Raw genomic sequence first — 20924 nt, forward strand, 5'->3', positions numbered from 1 at the left:
CTGATGGGCTTCCCTTTGAGGGTAACCCGACCTTTCTCTCTGGCTGCCCTTAACATTTTTTCCTTCATTTCAACTTTGGTGAATCTGACAATTATGTGTCTTGGAGTTGCTCTTCTCGAGGAGTATCTTTGTGGTGTTCTCTGTATTTCCTGAATCTGAATGTTGGCCTGCCTTGCTAGATTGGGGAAGTTCTCCTGGATAATATCCTGCAGAGTGTTTTCCAACTTGGTTCCATTCTCCGCATCACTTTCAGGTACACCAATCAGACGTAGATTTGGTCTTTTCACATAGTCCCATATTTCTTGGAGGCTTTGCTCATTTCTTTTTATTCTTTTTTCTCTAGACTTCCCTTCTCGCTTCATTTCATTCATTTCATCTTCCATTGCTGATACCCTTTCTTCCAGTTGATCGCATCGGCTCCTGAGGCTTCTGCATTCTTCACGTAGTTCTCGAGCCTTGGTTTTCAGCTCCATCAGCTCCTTTAAGCACTTCTCTGTATTGGTTATTCTAGTTATACATTCTTCTAAATTTTTTTCGAAGTTTTCAACTTCTTTGCCTTTGGTTTGAATGTCCTCCCGTAGCTCAGAGTAATTTGATCGTCTGAAGCCTTCTTCTCTCAGCTCGTCAAACTCATTCTCCATCCAGCTTTGTTCCGTTGCTGGTGAGGGACTGTGTTCCTTTGGAGGAGGAGAGGTGCTCTGCGTTTTAGAGTTTCCAGTTTTTCTGTTCTGTTTTTTCCCCATCTTTGTGGTTTTATCTACTTTTGGTCTTTGATGATGGTGATGTACAGATGGGTTTTCAGTGTGGATGTCCTTTCTGTTTGTTAGTTTTCCTTCTAACAGACAGGACCCTCAGCTGCAGGTCTGTTGGAATACCCTGCCGTGTGAGGTGTCAGTGTGCCCCTGCTGGGGGGTGCCTCCCAGTTAGGCTGCTCGGGGGTCAGGGGTCAGGGACCCACTTGAGGAGGCAGTCTGCCCGTTCTCAGATCTCCAGCTGCGTGCTGGGAGAACCACTGCTCTCTTCAAAGCTGTCAGACAGGGACATTTAAGTCTGCAGAGGTTACTGCTGTCTTATTGTTTGTCTGTGCCCTGCCCCCAGAGGTGGAGCCTACAGAGGCAGGCAAGCCTCCTTGAGCTGTGGTGGGCTCCACCCACTTCGAGCTTCCCGGCTGCTTTGTTTACCTAATCAAGCCTGGGCAATGGCGGGCGCCCCTCCCCCAGCCTCGCTGCCGCCTTGCAGTTTGATCTCAGACTGCTGTGCTAGCAATCAGCGAGATTCCGTGGGCGTAGGACCCTCCGAGTCAGGTGTGGGATATAGTCTCGTGGTGCGCCGTTTTTTAAGCCGGTCTGAAAAGCGCAATATTCGGGTGGGAGTGACCCGATTTTCCAGGTGCGTCCGTCACCCCTTTCTTTGACTCAGAAAGGGAACTCCCTGACCCCTTGCGCTTCCCAGGTGAGGCAATGCCTCGCCCTGCTTCGGCTCGCGCACGGTGCGCGCACCCACTGGGCTGCGCCCACTGTCTGGCACTCCCTAGTGAGATGAACCCAGTACCTCAGATGGAAATGCAGAAATCACCCGTCTTCTGCGTCGCTCACGCTGGGAGCTGTAGACCGGAGCTGTTCCTATTCGGCCATCTTGGCTCTCGAGTTCGGATTCTTTCTGTATTGCATTTTCAAATCAGGAAGTGTGATGCCTCCAGCTTTGTTCTTCGTTCTCAGGTCACTTTGACTATTCTGGGTGTTTTGTGCTAAGCTCTTGGCTTGACTTCATGGACCATCCAAGATATGCAACCCCATAATTAACACATTTTCTAGTTTCCCTATTTAAAGCTTTAGACATCTTGGGGCTTTGCTGATCCTGGAGAGACTGATCCTCCCAGGGCTAGCCAGTTTTTAGAGATACTAAGGGATTCTCCTGCAAGTGTGCCTTTCATATGCAAACTAACCAACCTGAAACCCACACCCCACCACTTTCTCTGTTGGCTCTCACACTCTGGGCCACTATCCATCTGCCCTACTCACCCAAAGGCCAAATACAGAAAGTAAGAACAATTCCTCTGCCTCAGAGCCCACTGAAATTATTCCAGCTAGCCAATCCTAAACCTGCTTGCCCTGCTAGTTCTAGTTCACAGTTGCTCTGAATAGCATCCTTGACTGTAACTGGAACCACCTGGAGGTGGAGCGAGGCTTTAAAACACTCACACTCAGCCTCAACTCTAGACTTACTAAATCAGTCTTTGGTGATGGGTCAGAGCTCGAGTGTAAGGATTTTTAAGGAGAACCCCAGTTGATCTTTAAGTGCAGCAAGTATTAAGAATTACTTCTTTAGTCTTTTGACATCTAAAGGAGGCCTCCTACTAGACTCTTTACTTTAGACAAGCTCTGGTCTTTGACCTCTGTCTGCTTACTTCATAAATGCCTTCCAAACTGAAGGTTGCCACCATGGCACATGTATACCTATGTAACAAACCTGCACATTCTGCACATGTATCTCAGAACTTAAAGTATAATAAAAATAAATAAATAAAATAAAAAGCAAAACAAACAAAAATCCCTGAAGGTTCATTCCCTTTGTTGGCAAATACTATTAGGAAAAAAACAGCTTCAATAACTCCACTTAACTCTTTGGTCTCCCACCTTCCCTTGGAATTTGGTCTTTAAGATCATTCATGAAAATTAGTCCATTTTTAATACTGCTTTTAAAAATATTAAACATTTTTAAATCCAAAATTTTACATTTTTTTCAGCACAAATCTTTGTCTGCATAGATTATTCAGATTAATCTACCACACTCCCCAAATCCTCAGCCTAAGTTATTGCCAAAACTCGTATCTGCTCATTCTGCCACTTGCTTCTTTTCTCAAATCCATTTAGCAGTGCAGCCATAGCAGACAGTTCCAGCAGCTGCTATGTCCTCTGTTGAGAGTCTTTCTCCTTTACTTACTCAGGTTTTTGTTCAGGCTATGTAAGCCTGCCTCTTTTGCCCAAGCACAGCTTATAAATTCAGAGGAGCTAAAGTCCCTGAGGGGAACTCTCAACCAATGGAAACTGGGTTGTTAAATAAATACTCCACATTGTCCCTCAAAGAGACAATTATGAAATGCACTCTATATAATTCTTCAGAATATCCACTTTGGGATTGATCTCCAGTTGCTCACAATAGTAACCAACTCATTAATTCGCCTTTTTAGCTTTGTCCGTGTGTTACTCTCCCTTTCCCTGGCTTCCTGTCACCATTTCCCAAATAAACTATACACATCCAAGTCTTTCCTTGTTGGAGAGAGAAACCAAATAAAGACACATTATCCCCATGGGAACCTAAGACCTTACCATTTCTTTCATCATTTCAATTAACCTTTAAAAAACCTCCATCATAGTCATGTTTACGTTAGAAAATGCATACAGTGTTCTCAATGTATGAATTTGATTTATTTATATAGCTGGATTTCAACTTTATTATAACAAATTTTATTGTGAATTTTATATTTCAAATATATGTTTATTATTTATTTTATAATTAATATATTACCAAAATTCATTTTATAATAAATATTTATATTAATACCATTATTTATAACACATTTAATCAATATTTAATAAATAATACATATATAAAGTTTATATTTACAATAAATGTTAATATTATAGTAAACTATATATAAAATTTATTTCAAATATTGAAAAATAAATTTGATTTCACCATAATTTATAATTTATTATGAATTTCTATAAACTCTATATTGCCATCAATAAATTTCCATAAATTCTATACTGATATCTGTATATTCTATATTGGTATCACTTTCCACAGGAAAATTCATTCGTATATTACCAAATAAATTACCAAACATAGCCACATGATGGCAGTGCCTGCAAGCGCTTATCTCTTCAGTGTAGGCATGATACATCCATGATAACACTGCTGTTCCTTAATCTGTGTTTGAGGTGAACAGGCCGTACCTAGCAAATGCAAGCAGAAATATCTCTGCAAAATCTGTATTTATAACTTCATCATTGTCCACCACGCTAGGACTAGCCGGAGTCATCATGACATACATCCAAATGTTAGGCTTTCTGGCTCACTCACAGGGGCCTGCAGACCTAGGCAGGTGTCCCCCTAGCCAGACCAGGTTCTTCCTCTTTACTACTGATTTTGTGCCATCACCACGTGTTACTCTGTGGCTTATGTAGGAGCTGTGGGCAGCGCTATGCTGTTGGGAGTTAGACAATCAATTGAGCAGACATGTCAATTCATTCCTCAGGAATCCAGGCAGAAATTCACTTGACTGATAGTCAGATAGACAGAGCAAACACATTTTTTTGTTGGTATCTCTGCTCCGATGAGAATTTTTACATGTTGTTTGATCCAAATCACCTTAGAAGTAGACACTTAGATTGAGAGCCTGGAACTGATCCACTAACTTGTAAGATACCTGGGCTGGTAATAATCCCTTGCATATTGTTCCATTAACTTAACCTAATCCAGGGGTCAGCAAACAAGAGATGGGCCAAATTTGTCCCACTGCCTACTTTTGTAAATAAAGTTTTATTGGAACACAGCCACACTCATTTGTTACATGTTTCTATGGTTGCTCTGGAAGAATAGATTTGACAGAGACTTATGGTATGCAAATCCTAAAATATTACTATTTGGCTTTTAAATTTTTTCAGAGATGGAGTTGCCTACATCTGGAGTGTAGTGGATGGCCTCAAGCGATCTTCCTGCCTCAGCCTCTAGAGTAGCTATTACTCCTGGTGCATGATAACATGCTTGGCTTATTTAGCCTTTCATGAAAAAAGTGCAAGAATTTGAGCAAAATGTTAAGGATGAGCCTCTCTAGATATGCAATTAAGGATTAGTCATTTTTATCTTTACTTGTCTTTATTTTTTAATTATTTTGTTGTAAAATGATTACTTGCTGAACTAGACATATATATGAGTATATACATTCATATTTATATATTGGTATGTTATATATAATTAGCTCTTAACAAGAGAGTTCGCTTGTCCCTTGAAGCTTTGAAGCCAGGCGTTGACTTCTCTTCTCTACTTATGAAAGATCATATTTTATGTGTATATATATATGTATATATATATATCCATAAAACACACGCATACACACACAGAGTTTGGACTATATAGTTATTTTTAAGTAATAAGGATCAGCCAGATAGGGACTAATTTTATTTCTAATAGAAGCATATACAGCTGTTACTCTGAAGCTTTCCAAAGTGTGACTACTAGAAAGATAGAAAAAAAACCGCTCTCTTCAGGTTATGATTGCCTAGAAGCTCCTTGACAGCGACGGTCTTGCTTTCTGCATTTTTGGGCCTGCTGCAGGGCCTGATAGAGGTAGCCATGCAGGCGCCCACCATGGCCCTTTCCAGGCCAATCACTGCTGCCCTGAGATGATGTTTGGGGAGCAGCACATCCAGGGGGACGCAGCATGCCTGGCTGTCACCGCTCATCTGTCATTGGTTTAAGTGGAGAAGCTGAGCTTCCCCAGAACTAAAGCCAGCCACAGACTCCTGCAGGCCAGGCAGCAGGCACCCTGCCCTTCCTGCCCATTCCTCAGTTGTCACTCTTAATCAGAAACCAAGTCTTGAGTTAGGGACTAAGTTGCATTTAAAAGAAAGCGAACATACCTGCTCTACAGCACCGCAGGTGCAAGAACAGTTTTCAGTTGCCTCACTCACCCCTTGGTCTCTTTCCTCACTCTACTTTTCTTTGTTCCCCATTAAAGGAAGAAAAAAATAAAAAAGCTGAGGGAGCTAGTTATTTCCACAAATGAGATGGTGCAACAAAACTAAACTTGAATGTAAAATTAATCCATGCTATTGTTGAAGAGTTTGCTAAGACATGCCTGAATCATCTGATGTGAGTTTGAGGATGGGTGTTGGGTGTAGGGGTGAGAGGAGGTCAGAAAAAGCCATAGATACTGCACAGTCACACCTTAGCAAGCACAGTCCTGTCAGATTGCTTTTGTCTTCTGTATCTTGGAAGGCTTCACGGGCTTTCTTCTTGATACCTCTCCCAGTTGGCTTTAGTTTTTTTAGTTTAGTTTTTTTTTTTTGGCACAGAAGATAAAATCCACAGTAGAAACATAAAGCTCTAGAAACCAATAATATTTTTAAGCATTTTCTTCTAGTTAGAATTCCTGGGTTTTTTTTTAGTGTACAGCTTTTGACATTTTAAATATGTTTCCCCCGTCTCCATGACTCCTACCTCCCACCACAGGCATACCTAAAGGTATTTCAGATTTGTGCCAGACCACTGCAATTAAGTGAATATTGCAATAAAGTGAGTACACAAAACTTTGGTTTCCCAGTGCAACATGGAACTTACGTTCACACTATACTGTAGTCTACTAAGTGTGCAATAGCATTATGTCTAAAAACAAAATTACATACCTTAATTTAAAAATACTTTATTGCTGAAAAATGTTAATAATCGTCTGAGCCATCAGCAAATTGTAATCTTTTTGCTGGTGGAGAGTCTTGCCTCAATGTCAATGGCTGCTGACTGGGGTGGTGGTCACTGAAGGTCAGGGTGGCTGTGGCAAATTGTTAAAATGACAGTGAAGTTTGATGCATTGACTTACTCTTCCATTACAAAATCTTTATCTGTATCATGAGATGCTATTTGGTATTATTTTACCCAGTTTTAAAAAAAATGGTAGTCAGTCCTCTCAAACCCTGCCACTACTTTATCAACTAAGTTGATGTAATATTCTAAACCCTGGGTTGTTGTTGCCACATGTTCATACCATCTTCACCAGGAGTAGATTTCATCTCAAGAAACCACTTTCTTTGCTCATCCATAAGAAGCAACTCCTCATCCATTCAAGTTTTCTAATGAGATGCAGCAATTCAGTCATTTCTTCGGCCTCTAGTTACAATTCTAGTTCTCTTGCTATTTCCGTCACATCTCCAGTTACTTCCTCCACTTGTGTCTTGAATCCCTCAAAGTCATCTATGGAGGTTGGAATCAACTTCTTCCAAGCTGCAGTTAACATTGATATTTTGACCTCCTCCCATGAATCAGAAATGTTCTTAAAGGCACCTGGATGGATAAGTTTTTTTTCAGAAGGTTTTCAATTTACTTTGCCCAGATTTATCAGGGGAATTACTACTATCTGTGTCAGCTATAACTTCACAAAATGTATTTGTTAAGTAATGAAAATTGAGAGTTGAAATTATTTCTTGATCCATGTGCTACAGAATGCATGTTGTGTTAATAGACATAAAAACAACATTAATTTCCCTGTACATCTCCATTAGAGCTCTCAGTTGACCAGGTACATGGTCAATGAGCAGTAATATTTTGAAAGATATATATTTTTTCTGAATTGTATGTCTTAATAGTGAGCTTCAAATATTCATAAACCATGCTGTACACAGATGTGCTGTCATACAGGCTTTGTTGCTCCATTTATAGACCATAGGCTGATTACCTTTGGTATAATTTTTAGGAGGGGTCTTAGGATTTTCAAAATAGTAAACAAATGTTGGATTCAATTTAAAGTTACCAACTACATTAGCCCCTAACAAGAGAGTCAGCTTGTCCTTTGAAGCTTTGAAGCCAGGCATTGACTTCTCCTCTCAACCTATGAAAGTCCTAGATGGCATCTTTTCCAATACAAGGCTGTTTCTTCTACTTTGAAAATCTGTTGTGTAGTGCAGCCACCTTCATCAATTATCTTAGTTAGATCTTCTGGATAACTTGCTGCAGCTTCTGCATCAGCACTTGCTGCTTCATCTTGCGCTTTTCTGTTATAGATACAACTTATTTTCTTAAACGTCATGAACCAATCTCTGCTAACTTCCAAGTTTTCTTCTGCAGCTTCCTCACCACTCTCAGCCTTCACAGAATTGAAAAAAGCTATAGCCTTGTTCTGGATTAGGGTTGGGCTTCAGGGAAAGTTGTGGCTGCTTTGATCTATCACTAAACTTTCCACTGTTACTAAAGCTGTCTCCACTGAAATGTTAGTAATAAAAGATCACAAAAACTTTCTTGCTATTAGTCATTAGGATGTCTCACTTTCTCATCATTCATATGTTCACTGGAGTAGCACTTCTAATTTCCTTCAAGAACTTTTTCATTCACAAGTTAGTAACAGCCACATGAGGCCTATCTCGGCTTTACATGCCTTCCTCACTAAACTTAATCATATCTAGCTTTTGATTTAAAGTAGGGGATTTGCAACTTTTTCTTTCACTTGAGCACTTGGAGGTCATTATAGACTTATTAACTATCCTAATTTCAATATTGTTGTGTCCTAGAAACTATGGTTGCCCAAGGAGAGGGAGAATAGCAGGGGAATAACTGGTGAGTAGAGCAGTGGGAACACACACATTTTTAAAGTTTCTGTTTGTGGTACACCGAAACAATTCCAATAGTAACGCCAGTAATCACTGGTTGCAGATCACCACAGCAGGTATAATAATAATGAAAATGTTTGAAATATTGTGATAATTACCAAAGTGTGACACAGAGACTTGAAGTGGACACATGCTGTTGGAAAGATGAAACTGATAGACTTGCTCTACACAGGGTTGCCACAAACCTTCAATCCGTAAATACACAAAGTCTGTAAAGTACAATAAAGTGAAGTGCAATAAAATGAGGTCTACTTGTATGTATGTATGTATTCATATATGTGTGTGTGTGTATATATACACACACACTATATATATACACACACACATATACAACATATATATACACACACAACATATATATATACACACACAACATATATATATATATATACACACACACACACACACAAATCTGTGGCACAATGGATGTTTAGAGTTTAGAGTTTATTTAAGGAAGAAAACATGAATTGGGAAGCACCAAACCCAAGGAGGTTCAGCATTAGGATGACAAAGCATCAGAGGCAAGTATTTATAAGGCAATTGTGGAAGCAAAATAAAGAAATTGCTTTAGCAGTTACAAGATTGCCTTTTTTAGTTTACCTTGTTGGAAAGTCTCTAGTCATGTAATCATACTTTATTTCACTGCTTATGACTGAGTCGGGGCAGAAAAACTTCTACCTCCATCCTTTTAGAGTCCTTGGTGGGAGAAAAATTGACATAAGAAAGATTAAGAGGAAAGACACATAGGATGTTTTACATGGCATGAGAGCCATGTAAAGAAATGAAGACCCAAAGAAGTGTTTAGAATTAGTTACTCGTATAGTGGATTAAACAAAGAACAATTGGCAGTGAAGAAGTAGCTAAATTATTTGGAGAGGCTTAAAAGATAAAACTATTTTAACAAGGTCTGTACAGAATTCTCTTGGTTTCAACTTCGCATCCTGAATACAAGGATATTGCCTTTCCTTCTAGTATAGAGAGTGTGTCTTTTACATGGGAGTTTCATATTCTGCTTTTAAGAAACAGCATTATGATCAAACCCTGCTTTTTTTCTGGTGTCTTTAGCTTAAACATTCAATATGGCAGAATAGCATATTTTAACTCTTTCAGTTGGCTGAGCTTAAGCTTTTTTTTCTAACATAAGCATTTCCCAGAAATTACCCAAGTTAACTTTTCACTTATGTTTGTAGTTTAAGTAAGGTTAAGGCTATTTTTAAGGCCCAGTTAATTTGTTTGCTCAGGGATTTTTCATGCTCAGTGTCCATTTTATTTTATTTTTTTAATTTATTTTTTAATTTTTGTAAGTATAGAACAGGTATGTATATTTATGGGGAACACGAGATACTTTGATACAAGCATGCAATGTGTAATAGTCACCTCTTGAAAAACTGGGTATCCATCTTCTCAAGCATTTATCATTTTTTGTTTCAAACAATCCAATTACATTCTTTTAGTTATTTTAAAATGTATAATTAATTATTGACTATAGTGCCTGTGCCTGTGGTGTATTACTCAAGAAATCTTTGCTCAGCCCAATGTTCTTGATAGTTTCCCCAGTGTTTTCTCTTAGTAGTTTTATAGTTTGAGGTTTTGAATTTAAATCTTAATCCATTTTGATCTGATTTTTATATAGAACAAGAGTAGGGGTCTAATTTCATTCTTCTGCATATGGATATCCAGTTTTTCCAGGACCATTTATTAAAGGGACTGTCCTTTCCCCAATGTATATTCTTGACACCTTTGCTGAAAATGGGTTCACTGGAGATGTATACACTTATTGCTAGGTTCTCTATTCTCTTCCATTGGTCTCTGTGTATGTTTTTATGCCAGTACCATGCTGTTTTGGTTATATAGCTCTGTAGTATAATTTGCAGTCGGGTAATGTGGTTCCTCCAGTTTTGTTCTTTTCACTCAGGATAGCTTGGTTTCTTTTGGATCTTTTGTTGTTTCATATAAATTTTAGGATTGTTTTTTCTATTTCTGTGAAGAATGTCCTTGATATTTTGATAGAGAGTCTATTGAATCTGTAAGTTTCTTTAAGGAGTATGGACAGTTAAAAATGTTGATTCTTCATGTCCGTGAATATGCAATATCTTTCTATTTTTTGAGTCCTCTTCAATTTCTTGCATCAGCACTTTATGGTTTGTGTTGTAGAGATCTTTTACTTCTTTGATTAAGTTTATCCCTAGGTATATTATTTTATTTGTAGCTATTGTAAATGAAATTACTTTCTTAATTTCTTTTCAGGTTTTTTGCTATTGGCACATACGAATGCTACAGATTTTTGTATGTTAATTTTGTATTCTGCAAACTTATTAAATTTGTTTATTAGTTCTAAGAATGTTTTTGTGGAGTCTTTAGGTTTTTCCAAATATAAGAGCATATCAATTGCAAACAAAAATAACTTGACTTCTTCCTTTTCAATTCGAATGCTCTTTTTTTCTTTGCTTATCTGAATGCTCTAGCTAGGACTTCCAGTACTATGTTGAATAACAGTGGTAAAAGTGGATATGCTTTTCCAGTTCCAGGTATTGGAGGATAGGCTTTCAGTTTTTCCTGTTCAGTATGATACTAACTGTAAGTCTGTCATATATGGATTTTATTGTGTTATGTTCCATCTATACTCAGTTTTTTAAGTTTTTTTTAATTGTGAAGGGAAGTTGAATTCATCAAATGCTTTTTCAGCATCAATTGAAATGATTATTTGCTTTTTTCTTCATGTAATATATATGATGTTTCACATTGATTGATTTGCATATGTTGAAACATCCTTGCATCTCTGGGATAAATCCCACTTAGTCATGATAAATTATTTTTTTTGATATATTGTTGAATTTGGTTTACTAGTGTTTTGTTGAAGATTTTAGCTTCAATTCATCAGGGTATTTAGAAAGTGACAGAGCAAGATGGCTGAATAAAACTCTCCACTGATTGTCCTCACTGCAGAAACAACCACATTTTAACAACTACACACAAAACCATCATCATAAGAACCAAAAATCAGGTAAGCAATCACAATATCTGGTTTTAGCTTCATATCACTAAAAGAGGCACTGAAGAGGGTAGGAAAGACGGTCTTCAATCATCAGTCATCAATGCCTTACCTCCCCGATTGTGGAGAGAGAATCTGTGTATTTGGAAGAGGGCAAGCACAATGACTAAGGGACTTGGCATTGAACTCGGTGCTGCCTTGTCATAGTAGAAAGCAAAATCATGGTGAACTCAGCTGGTGGCTGCCCCATGGAGGGAGTATTTGGATAAACCCTATCCAGAGGGAAATTGCCCATCCCAGCAGTTGGAACTTGAGTTTCTTGGCAAGCCTCACCACTGTGGGCTAAAGGGCTCTGGGGTCCTAGGAAAACTTGAAAGGCAGTCTAGGACACAAGGGCTACAATTCCTAGGCAAGTCTTAGTGCTAGGCTGGGCTTAGAGCAGGTGGACTAGAGTGGCATGTGATCCAAGGAGATACCAGCCAGGCGGCTAAGGGAGTGCTTGTACCTCCCCTCCTCCATCCCCAGGAAACTCAGCTCGCAGCAATGAAAGTGACTCCTTCCTTCTCCTTGAGGAGAGGAGAGTGAAAAGTAAAGGTGGCTTCATTTTGCATCTTCAATACCAGGTCAGCACAATAGGATAGGACACAAGCAGAGTCTTGACCCCTATATTTCAGGCCCTAGCTCCCATACTACATTTCTAGATATACCCTGGACTAGAAGGGAAACTGCTTCCCTGAAGAGTATGACCCAGTCCTGGCAGGATTCATCACCTGCTGACTAAAGAGCCCTTGGGACCTCAATAACCAAGGGTGATACTCAAGTAGTATGTTGTGGGCCTTGGATAAGACTGGAGATGTCCTGGTTTTAGGTGAGACACAGCATATTCCCAGCTGTGGTGGCTATGGTGAAAGACTCTGCTTGAGAAAAGCAGAGGGAAAAGCAAAGAGGACTTTGTCTTGTACGTGAAGTACAGCTTGACCCCAGTGAGGCAGAGCACCTAGTGGGCTGTTGGGATCCCTGAATCCAGGCCTAAGCTTTTGGACAGTATTTCTGGACCTCCCCTAGACCAGATGGTAGCCTATTGCACTGAAGGGTGAGTCTCAGGCCTGGCATTCACTACAAGCTGACTGAGTAGCCCTTGGACTTTAAGTGAATATTGGCAGTGGCCTGGAAGAACTCCCCATGGGCTGGTAGTGGTGGTGGCTATTGAGAGAGGCTCCTTTGCCTATGGAAAGGGAGGGAATAGTGGGAGGGATTTTGTCTTGTGGGTTGAAGGCTAGCTTAGCCTCAGTAGAATAGAACACCAGGTAAATTTCTAAGATTTCTGATCCTAATCCCTGGCTCCCAGACAGCATCTCTGGACCCACCCAGGACCTGAGGGAACTTGTTGCCCTGAAAGGAAGAACAGAAATCAGATTGGCTTCACCACCTATTGACTGTAGAGCCCTAGGCCCTTAAGTGAACATAGATAGTCGCCAGGTAGTGGTTACAGTGGACCTTGGTCAAGACTCAGTGCTATTCTGGCTTCAGGTCTGACTCAGTGCAATCCCTGTGGTGGTAGCTACAGTGGTAGTTGTGTCACCTCACCCCTAGCTCCAGGTGGCTCAGCACAGAGAAAGACATACTCCATTTGTTTGGGTGAAAGTAAGGGGAAAGAACAAGATTATATTCCTGGCAATCCAGATAGTTCTTCTGGATCTAATCCATGACCATCAAGATGGTACCTTGGAGTATTAAAAAATCACAGCATTATTGGGGCTGAGGCCCAAATTCCTTTGAGTACTGGAAAAGCCTTCCAAAGAAATATGGGCACAAACAAGCCCAGACTGTGAAGACTAAAATAAGTACCTAACTCTTCAAAGCCCAGACACTGACAAACATCCACAAGCATCATGACCATCTAGGAAAACATGGCCTCACCAAATGAACTATATAAGGTGCCAGGGATGAATCCTGGAGAAAGAGATATATGACTGTGGAGACAGAGAATAAAAAATAACTGTTTTGGGAAAACTCAAATAAATTCAAGTTAACACAGAGAAGGAATTCAGAATTCTATCAGATAAATTTAACAAAGAGGTTGAAATAATTAAAGGGGATCTAGCAGAAATTCTAGAGTTGAAGAAAAATGCATTGACATACTGAAGAATGTATCAGAATCTGTTAATAGCAGAACTGATCAAACAGAAGAATGAATGAGCTTGAAGACATATTATTTGAAAATACACAGCCAGAGGAGACACAGGAAAAAGTAATGCCAAAGAATGAAGCATGCTTACTGAATCTAGAAAATAGCTTCAAAGAGGCACATCTAAGTTATTGGCCTTAAAGAGGAGGTAGAGAAAGAGATAGGAGTAGAAAGTTTATTTAAAGGGATAATATTTAAGAACTTTCCAAACCTAGAGAAAATATCAAATTCAAGTACAAGAAGATTATAGAACACCAAGAAGATTTAGTCCAAACAATACTACCTCAAGGTACTTAATAATCAAACTCCCAAAGGACAAAGATAAAGAAAGAATCCTAAAAGAAGCAAGAGAAAAGAAACAATGTACAGTAGAGCTCCAATTCCTCAGTCAGCAGACTTTTCAGTGGAAATCTTTTCATTGGAAATCTTGTAGGCTAAGAGAGAGTGGCATGACATATTTAAAGTGCTGAGGGAAAAAAAATACTTTTACCCAAATTAGTATCTCCAGTAAAAATATCCTTCAAGCATGAAGGAGAAATACAAACTTTCCCAAAGAAACAAAAGCTGAGAGATTTCACCAACATCAGACCTGTCCTACAAGAAATGCTAAAGGGAGTTCTTCAATCTGAAAGAAAAGGATGTTATTGAGCAATAAGAAATTGTCTGATGTTACAAAACTCACTAGTAATATGAGGTATACAGAAAAACACAGGATATTACCAATAAAAAATAAGAACTACAACAATTATTCAAGACATAGATAGTATACTAAGACATTAAGAGAAACAACAAAAGTTACAAAGTGGGGAGATAAAGTGTAGAGTTTTTATTAGTTTTCTTTTTGCTTCTTTGTTTATGCAATTAGTGTTAAGTAGTCATCAATTTAAAATAATGGGTTATAAGCTAGTACTAGCAAGCCTTATAGTAAGCTTAAATCAAAAAAATATACAATGGATACACAAAAAGTAAAGAACAAGAAATTAAATTGTACCATCAGAGAAAATCAATTTCAGTAAAAGGAAGACAGTAATAATCTAAGGAAGAAAAGAAAAGACTACAAAACAACCAGAAAAAAATAACAAAATGCAGGAGTAGGTCCTTACTTATTAGTAACATTGAATGTAAATGGACTAAACTATCCAGTCAAAAGAAGGAGTGCCTGAATGGATTAAAAAAAAAAAAAAAGAACCAGGCTGAGCGTGGTGGCTTATGCCTGTAATCCCAGCACTTTGGGAGGCCAAGGCAGGCAGATCACGAGGTCAGGAGATCGAGACCATCCTGGCTAACATGGTGAAACCCTATCTCTACTAAAAATACAAACAATTAGCCAGGTGTGGTGGCAGGTGCCTGTAGTCCCAGCTACTTGGGAGGCTGAGGCAGGAGAATGGCGTGAACCCAGGAGGTGGAGCTTTCAGTGGGTGGAGATCGCGCCACTGCACTCCAGCCTGGGCGACAGAGTGAGACTCCGTCTCAAAAAAATAAAAAAATGAAAGACCCAGGCCAGGCGTGGTGGCTCATGCCTGAAATCCCAGCACTTTGGAAGGCCAAGGCTGTTGGATCACGAGGTCAGGAGTTCGAGACCAGCTTGGCCAACATGGTGAAACCTTATCTCTACTAAAAATACAAAAATTAGCTAGGTGTGGTGGCAGGTGCCTGTAATCCCAGCTACTCCAGAGGCTGAGGCGGGAGAATCGCTTGAAACTGGAAGGTGGAGGTTGCAGTGAGCCAAGATTGCACCACTGCACTCTAGCCTGGGCAACAAGAGTGAAACTCTGTCTCAAAAAAACAAAACAAAACCCGATGATCTGTTGCCTATTGCCTACAAGAAACATATTTCACCTACAAAGACACACATAGAATGAGAATAAAGAAGTAGAAGAAGATATTCCATGCTAATGGAAACCAAAAAAGAGCAGGAATCGCTATACTTATTGTGATGGTTAACACTGACTGTCAACTTGATTGGACTGAAGAATGCAAAGTATTGATCCTGGGTGTGGCTGTGAGGGTGTTGTCAAGGGGGATTAACATTTGAGTCAGTGGGCTGGGAAAGGCAGACCCACTGTTAATCTGGTGGATACCATCTAATCAGCTGCCAGAATGGCCTAAGTATAAAGCAGGCAGAAAAATGTTAAAAGATTAGACTGGCCTAGGCTCCCAGCCTACATCTTTCTTCTGTGCTGGGTGCTTCCTGCCCTTGAACATCAGACTTTAAGTTTTTCAGCTTTGGAAGTTTGACTGGCTTCCTTGCTGCTCAGCTTGCAGATGGCTTATTGTGGAACCTTGTGATTGTGTGAATTTAATACTCCTTTATAAGCTCCCCTTCATATGCATATCCATCCTATTAGTTCTGTCCCTCTAGAGAACCCTGACTAATACAGATTTTGGTACTAGGAGTGGTTCTAAAGGAACAGAATATTAAGGATGGAGTTCTTTTTTGGTTTTGAGGTTTCTGGAGTTGGCTGCTTAATATGATTAGACCCCAAAATGCTAAGGACTCTACTTCTAATAGTATGGAGAACACTGATAGTCCTTGGCATGAACTGTTTAGAGAGTTATGCAAAATAAATGCATTTGATACTCCTGATTCATTCCTTATGAGAGGCAAGGAGTTTGGTGATTCTGTGCATAGTAACTTTGACCATTTGTCGAGAACCACGGAACATAATGAAGCTGGTTAGTTGCTCCTAAGTTTAGTGGACAAAGTGATGAAAGTAAATGATAAATTCAAGGCTTCTGTCTCCTGGATTCAGAAGCAGATACTGAGCCTCAAATCTGCTAAGACTGCCCTGAGTAATAGAGTTATCTCCTATAAAGAAAGAGCTGAAACTGTGGAAAAACAGACAAAGCTCTTATCATGCAAGTGGCTGACCTGCAATGAAAGGTGCATGCACAGCCTCATGAGGTGTCTATTGTTAAAGTGAGGTCATTGATTGGAAAAGAATGAGAGCCTGCAACTTGGAATGGGGACGTGTGGGTGAACCCTGATGAAGCTGGAGACACTGAGTTTGTAAACACTGATGAAACATTTTTGCCAGAAGAAACAGCTTCCCCATCCCCAGTAGTGGCAACATCTCTTCCCGAACCCATGCTGCTATCAGCCTTTCCACATTTGTCTAAGGAGATGAACCTTGTGCTGCCTGAGGCAACAGTGATAGCCTTCCCTGAGGCAGTTGCCAGGCAAGATAATGTTGATTCTCCTCAGGAGCCTCTCCCAACACACCTGTTTGCTTCCAGACCTATAACTAGGTTAAAGTCCTGGCAGGCCCCTACACGTGAAGTTGAGATTGTGACCCATGAGGAGGTGTGCTACACTCGAAAAGAACTGCTTGAGTTTTCTAATTTATATAAACAAAAATCTGGAGAACAGCCATAGGAATTGTTATTAAGGGTATGGGATAATGGTGGAAGGAACATAGAGTTGGATCAGGCTGAATATATTGATTTGTGCCCACTAAGTCAAGACTCTGCATTTAATGTTGCAGCTTGGGGAGTTAAAAAAGGTCCTAATAGTTAATTTGCTTGGTTAGCTGAGATATAGATTAAAAGATGGCCCACTGTCAGTGAGCTGGAAATGCCTCATCTCCCTTGATTTAACGTAGGGGAAGGGCTCCAAAGGCTTAGGGAGATTGGGATGGTGGAGGGGATTAGTCACTTTAGACCTACTCAACCCAGCTGGGAGGGTTCAGAAGATACACTCTTGATCAATGCCTTGCAAGATTTGTGAGGGCAGCACCTGCATCTTTGTAGAGCCTCATAATTGCTCTTCTCTGTCTGTCAGATCTAACAGTGGGAACTTCAGTCACTCAACTACAAAATTTAAATACAATGGGAATAATTGGATCCTGAGGTGGCAGGGGCCAAGTGGCAGGACTCAACCGTCAAAGGCTGAGCTACCATATGGGTGTAGCTACCATAATGGACACAAGAGACAAAGTGGCAATCAGAATAGTCTGACTTATGTAGAGCTCTGGCATTGACTAATCACAGTGTTCCTAGATGTGAAATTAATAGGGAGCCTACTGCATTCCTACTTAATTTATATAAGCGGAAAACTTCTCATCAAATTATAAAGACTAATTTGAAGTATAAAAACAGAGAAGCATGGCCCATCGATCAATTTCCAGACTTAAGCCAGTTTACAGACCCAGAATTCCTTGAATAAAGGGGAAGCTGGGTCCCCTTGAGGAAGGACCCCATTACACTACTGACAATTTATGCAGTGAATCAATCTTTCATCCTTCTCCCAGGAGACCTCCAGCCTTTTACCAGGTTAAGTGTGCATTGAGATAAGGAAAATGGTCAGACATTTTGGGGACTACTGGACACTGGCTCTGAGCTGATATTGATTCCAAGGGTCCCAAAATGTCACTGTGGTCCTCCAGTTAAAGTAGGGGTTTATGAAGGTCATGTAATTAATGAAGTTTTAGCTCAGGTCTGACTTACAGTGGGTCCATTGGGTCTGCGGACTCATCCTGTGGTCATTTCCCCAGTGCCAGAATGCATAATTGGCAAAGACAGACTTAGCAGGTGGCAGAACTCCCACTTTGGCTCCCTGACTGATAGGGGGAGGGCTATTATGGTGGGAAAGGCCAAATGGAAGCCATTAGAGCTGCCTCTACCTAGAAAAATAGTAAATCAAAAACAATATTACATCCCCGGAGGGATTACAGATATTAATGCCACCATAAAAGACTTGAAAGACACAGGGGTGGTGATTCCCAACACATCCCCATTCAACTCTCCTATTTGGCCTGTGCAGAAGACAGATGGATCTTGGAGAATGACACTGGATGATTGTAAGCTTAACCAAGTGGTGACTCCAGTTGCAGCTGCTGTACCAGATGTGGTTTTATTGCTTGAGAAAATTAACACATCTTCTGGTACCTGGCATGCAGCCATTGATTTGGCAAATGCCTTTTTCTCCATTCCTGTCCATAAGGCCCACCAGAAGCAATTTGCCTTCAGCTGGCAAGGCCAACAATATACTTTCACTATCCTACCTCAGGGGTATATCAACTCTCAGCTTTGTGTCAGAATCTTGTTTGAAGAGACCTTGATTGATTTTCACTTCCACAAGATATCACACTGGTCCTTTACATTGATGATGTTATGCTGATTGGATCCAGTGAGCAAGAAGTAGCAAACACTTATTGGTGAGACATTTCATGCCAGAGGACAGGAACTAAATCTGATTAAAATTCGTGGACCTTGTACCTCAGTAAAATTTCTACAGGTCCAGTGGTGTGGGGCCTGTTGAGATATTCCTTCTAAGATGAAGGATAAGTTGCTGCATTTGACTCTTCCTACAACCAAGAAAGAGGCACAATTACTAGTGTGCCTATTTGGATTTTGGAGGCAACACATTTCTCATTTGGGTGTGTTACTCCAGCCCATTTATTGAATGACTCAAAAGGCTGACAGTTTTTTGTGGGGTCCAGAACAGGAGAAGACTCTGCAACAGATCTAGGCTGCTGTGCAAGCTGCTCTGTCACTTGGGCCATAGGACCCAGCAGATCCAATGGTACTTGAAGTGTTAGTGGCAGATAGGGATGCTGATTGGAGCCTTTGGCAGGCCCTCATATGTGAATCACAGCAGAGACCTCTAGGATTTTGGAGCAAGGCCCTGCCATCTTCTGCAGATAATGACTCTCCTTTTGAGAGACAACTCTTTGCCTGTTACTGGACTTTGGTGGAAAATGAACCTTTGACTATGGGTCATCAAGTCACCATGCAACCCGAACTGCCTATTATGAACTGGGTGCTTTCTGACCTATCTGGCCACAAATTGTGTTGTGCACAGCAGCATTCCACCATCAAATGGAAGTGATATATTCGTGATCAGTCTTGAGCAGGTCCTGAAGCCACAGGTAAGTTACATGAGGAAGTGGCTCAAATGCCCATGGTCTCCACTCCTACCATCCTGCCTGCTCTCCCCCAGCCTGCACCGATGACTTCATGGGGAGTTCCCTATGATCAGTTGACAGAGGAAGAGAAGCCTAGGGCCTGGTTCACAGATGGTTCTGCATGATATGCAGGCACCACCCAAAAGTGGACAGCTACAGCACTACATCCTCTTTCTAGGACATCCCTAAAGGACACTGGTGAAGGGAAATCTTCCCAGTGGGCAGAACTTCGAGCAGTGCACCTGGTTGTGCACTTAGCATGGAAGGAGAAATGGCCAGATGTGCGATTGTATACTGATTCATGGGGTGTAGCCAATGGTTTGGCTGGATAATCAGTGACATGGAAGAAGCATGATTAGAAAATTGATGACAAAGAAATATGGGGAAGAGGTATATGGATGGACCCCTCTGAGTGGTCAGAAATTGTGAAGATATTTGTATTCCATGTGAGTGCTCACCAACAGGTGACCTCAGCAGAGGAGGATTTTAATAGCCAAGTGGATAGGATGATTCGTTCTATGGACACCACTCAGCCTCTTTCCCCAGCCACCCCTGTCATCATCCAATGGGCCCATGAACAAAGTGGCCATAGTGGCAGGGATGGAGGTTACGCATGGGCTCAGCAACATGGACTTCCACTCACCAAGGCTAATCTGGCTACAGCCACTGCTGTTGGACCTCTTCTATCATGGAAAGGGTAGAGATTGGTCCTCACTGGAATAGACACTTACTGTGGTATCAGGGGAACCCACCCCCAATATTTCAACATAGGTTCTTTCTATTTTCCATAAGTGTCAGCTGGCTGAGAAATAAAGAGAAAGAATACAAAGAGAGGAATTTTACAGCTGGGCCTCCTGGGGTGACATCACGTATCGGTAGGACTGTGATGCCCACCTGAGCCACAAAACCAGCAGGTTTTTATTAAGGACTTCAAAAGGGGAGGGGGTGTATGAACAGGGAGTAGGTCACAAAGATCACGTGTTTCAAAGGGCAAAAAGGAGAACAAAGATCACATGCTTTTGAGGAAACAGGACCAGGGGGAAATCAGAAACTCCTGATAAGGGTCTATCTTCAGCAGTGCACGTATTGTCTTGATAAACAACAGAAAACAGGGTTCGAGAGCAGAGAACTGGTCTGACCTCAGATTCACCAGGGTGGGGTTTTTCCCCACCTTAGTAAGTCTGAGGGTAATGCAGGAGACCAGGGCATATTTCAGTCCTTATCTCAACCGCATAAGACAGGCAGTCCCAGAGTGGCTGTTTATAGACCTCCCCCAAGGAATGCAATTATTTTCCTAGGGTCTTAATAGTAATATTCCTTGCTAGGAAAAGAATTTAGCGATATCTCTCCTACTTGCACGTCCATTTATAGGCTCTTTGCAAGAAGAAAATATGGCTGTATTCTGCCCGACCCTGCAGGCAGTCAGACCTTATGGTTGTCTTCCCTTGTTCCCTAAA

The 20924-nt window shown here is 40.7% G+C and overlaps 1 pseudogene; it reads left to right on the top strand.

Moving 5' to 3' along the window:
* LOC129532228 (uncharacterized) overlaps positions 1-20924 on the top strand; it is a 75932-nt pseudogene that overhangs the window by 53732 nt on the left and 1276 nt on the right.

The sequence above is a fragment of the Gorilla gorilla genome, chromosome 1 (genome assembly GCF_029281585.2).
Source record: "Gorilla gorilla gorilla isolate KB3781 chromosome 1, NHGRI_mGorGor1-v2.1_pri, whole genome shotgun sequence".
Taxonomy (NCBI): domain Eukaryota; kingdom Metazoa; phylum Chordata; class Mammalia; order Primates; family Hominidae; genus Gorilla; species Gorilla gorilla.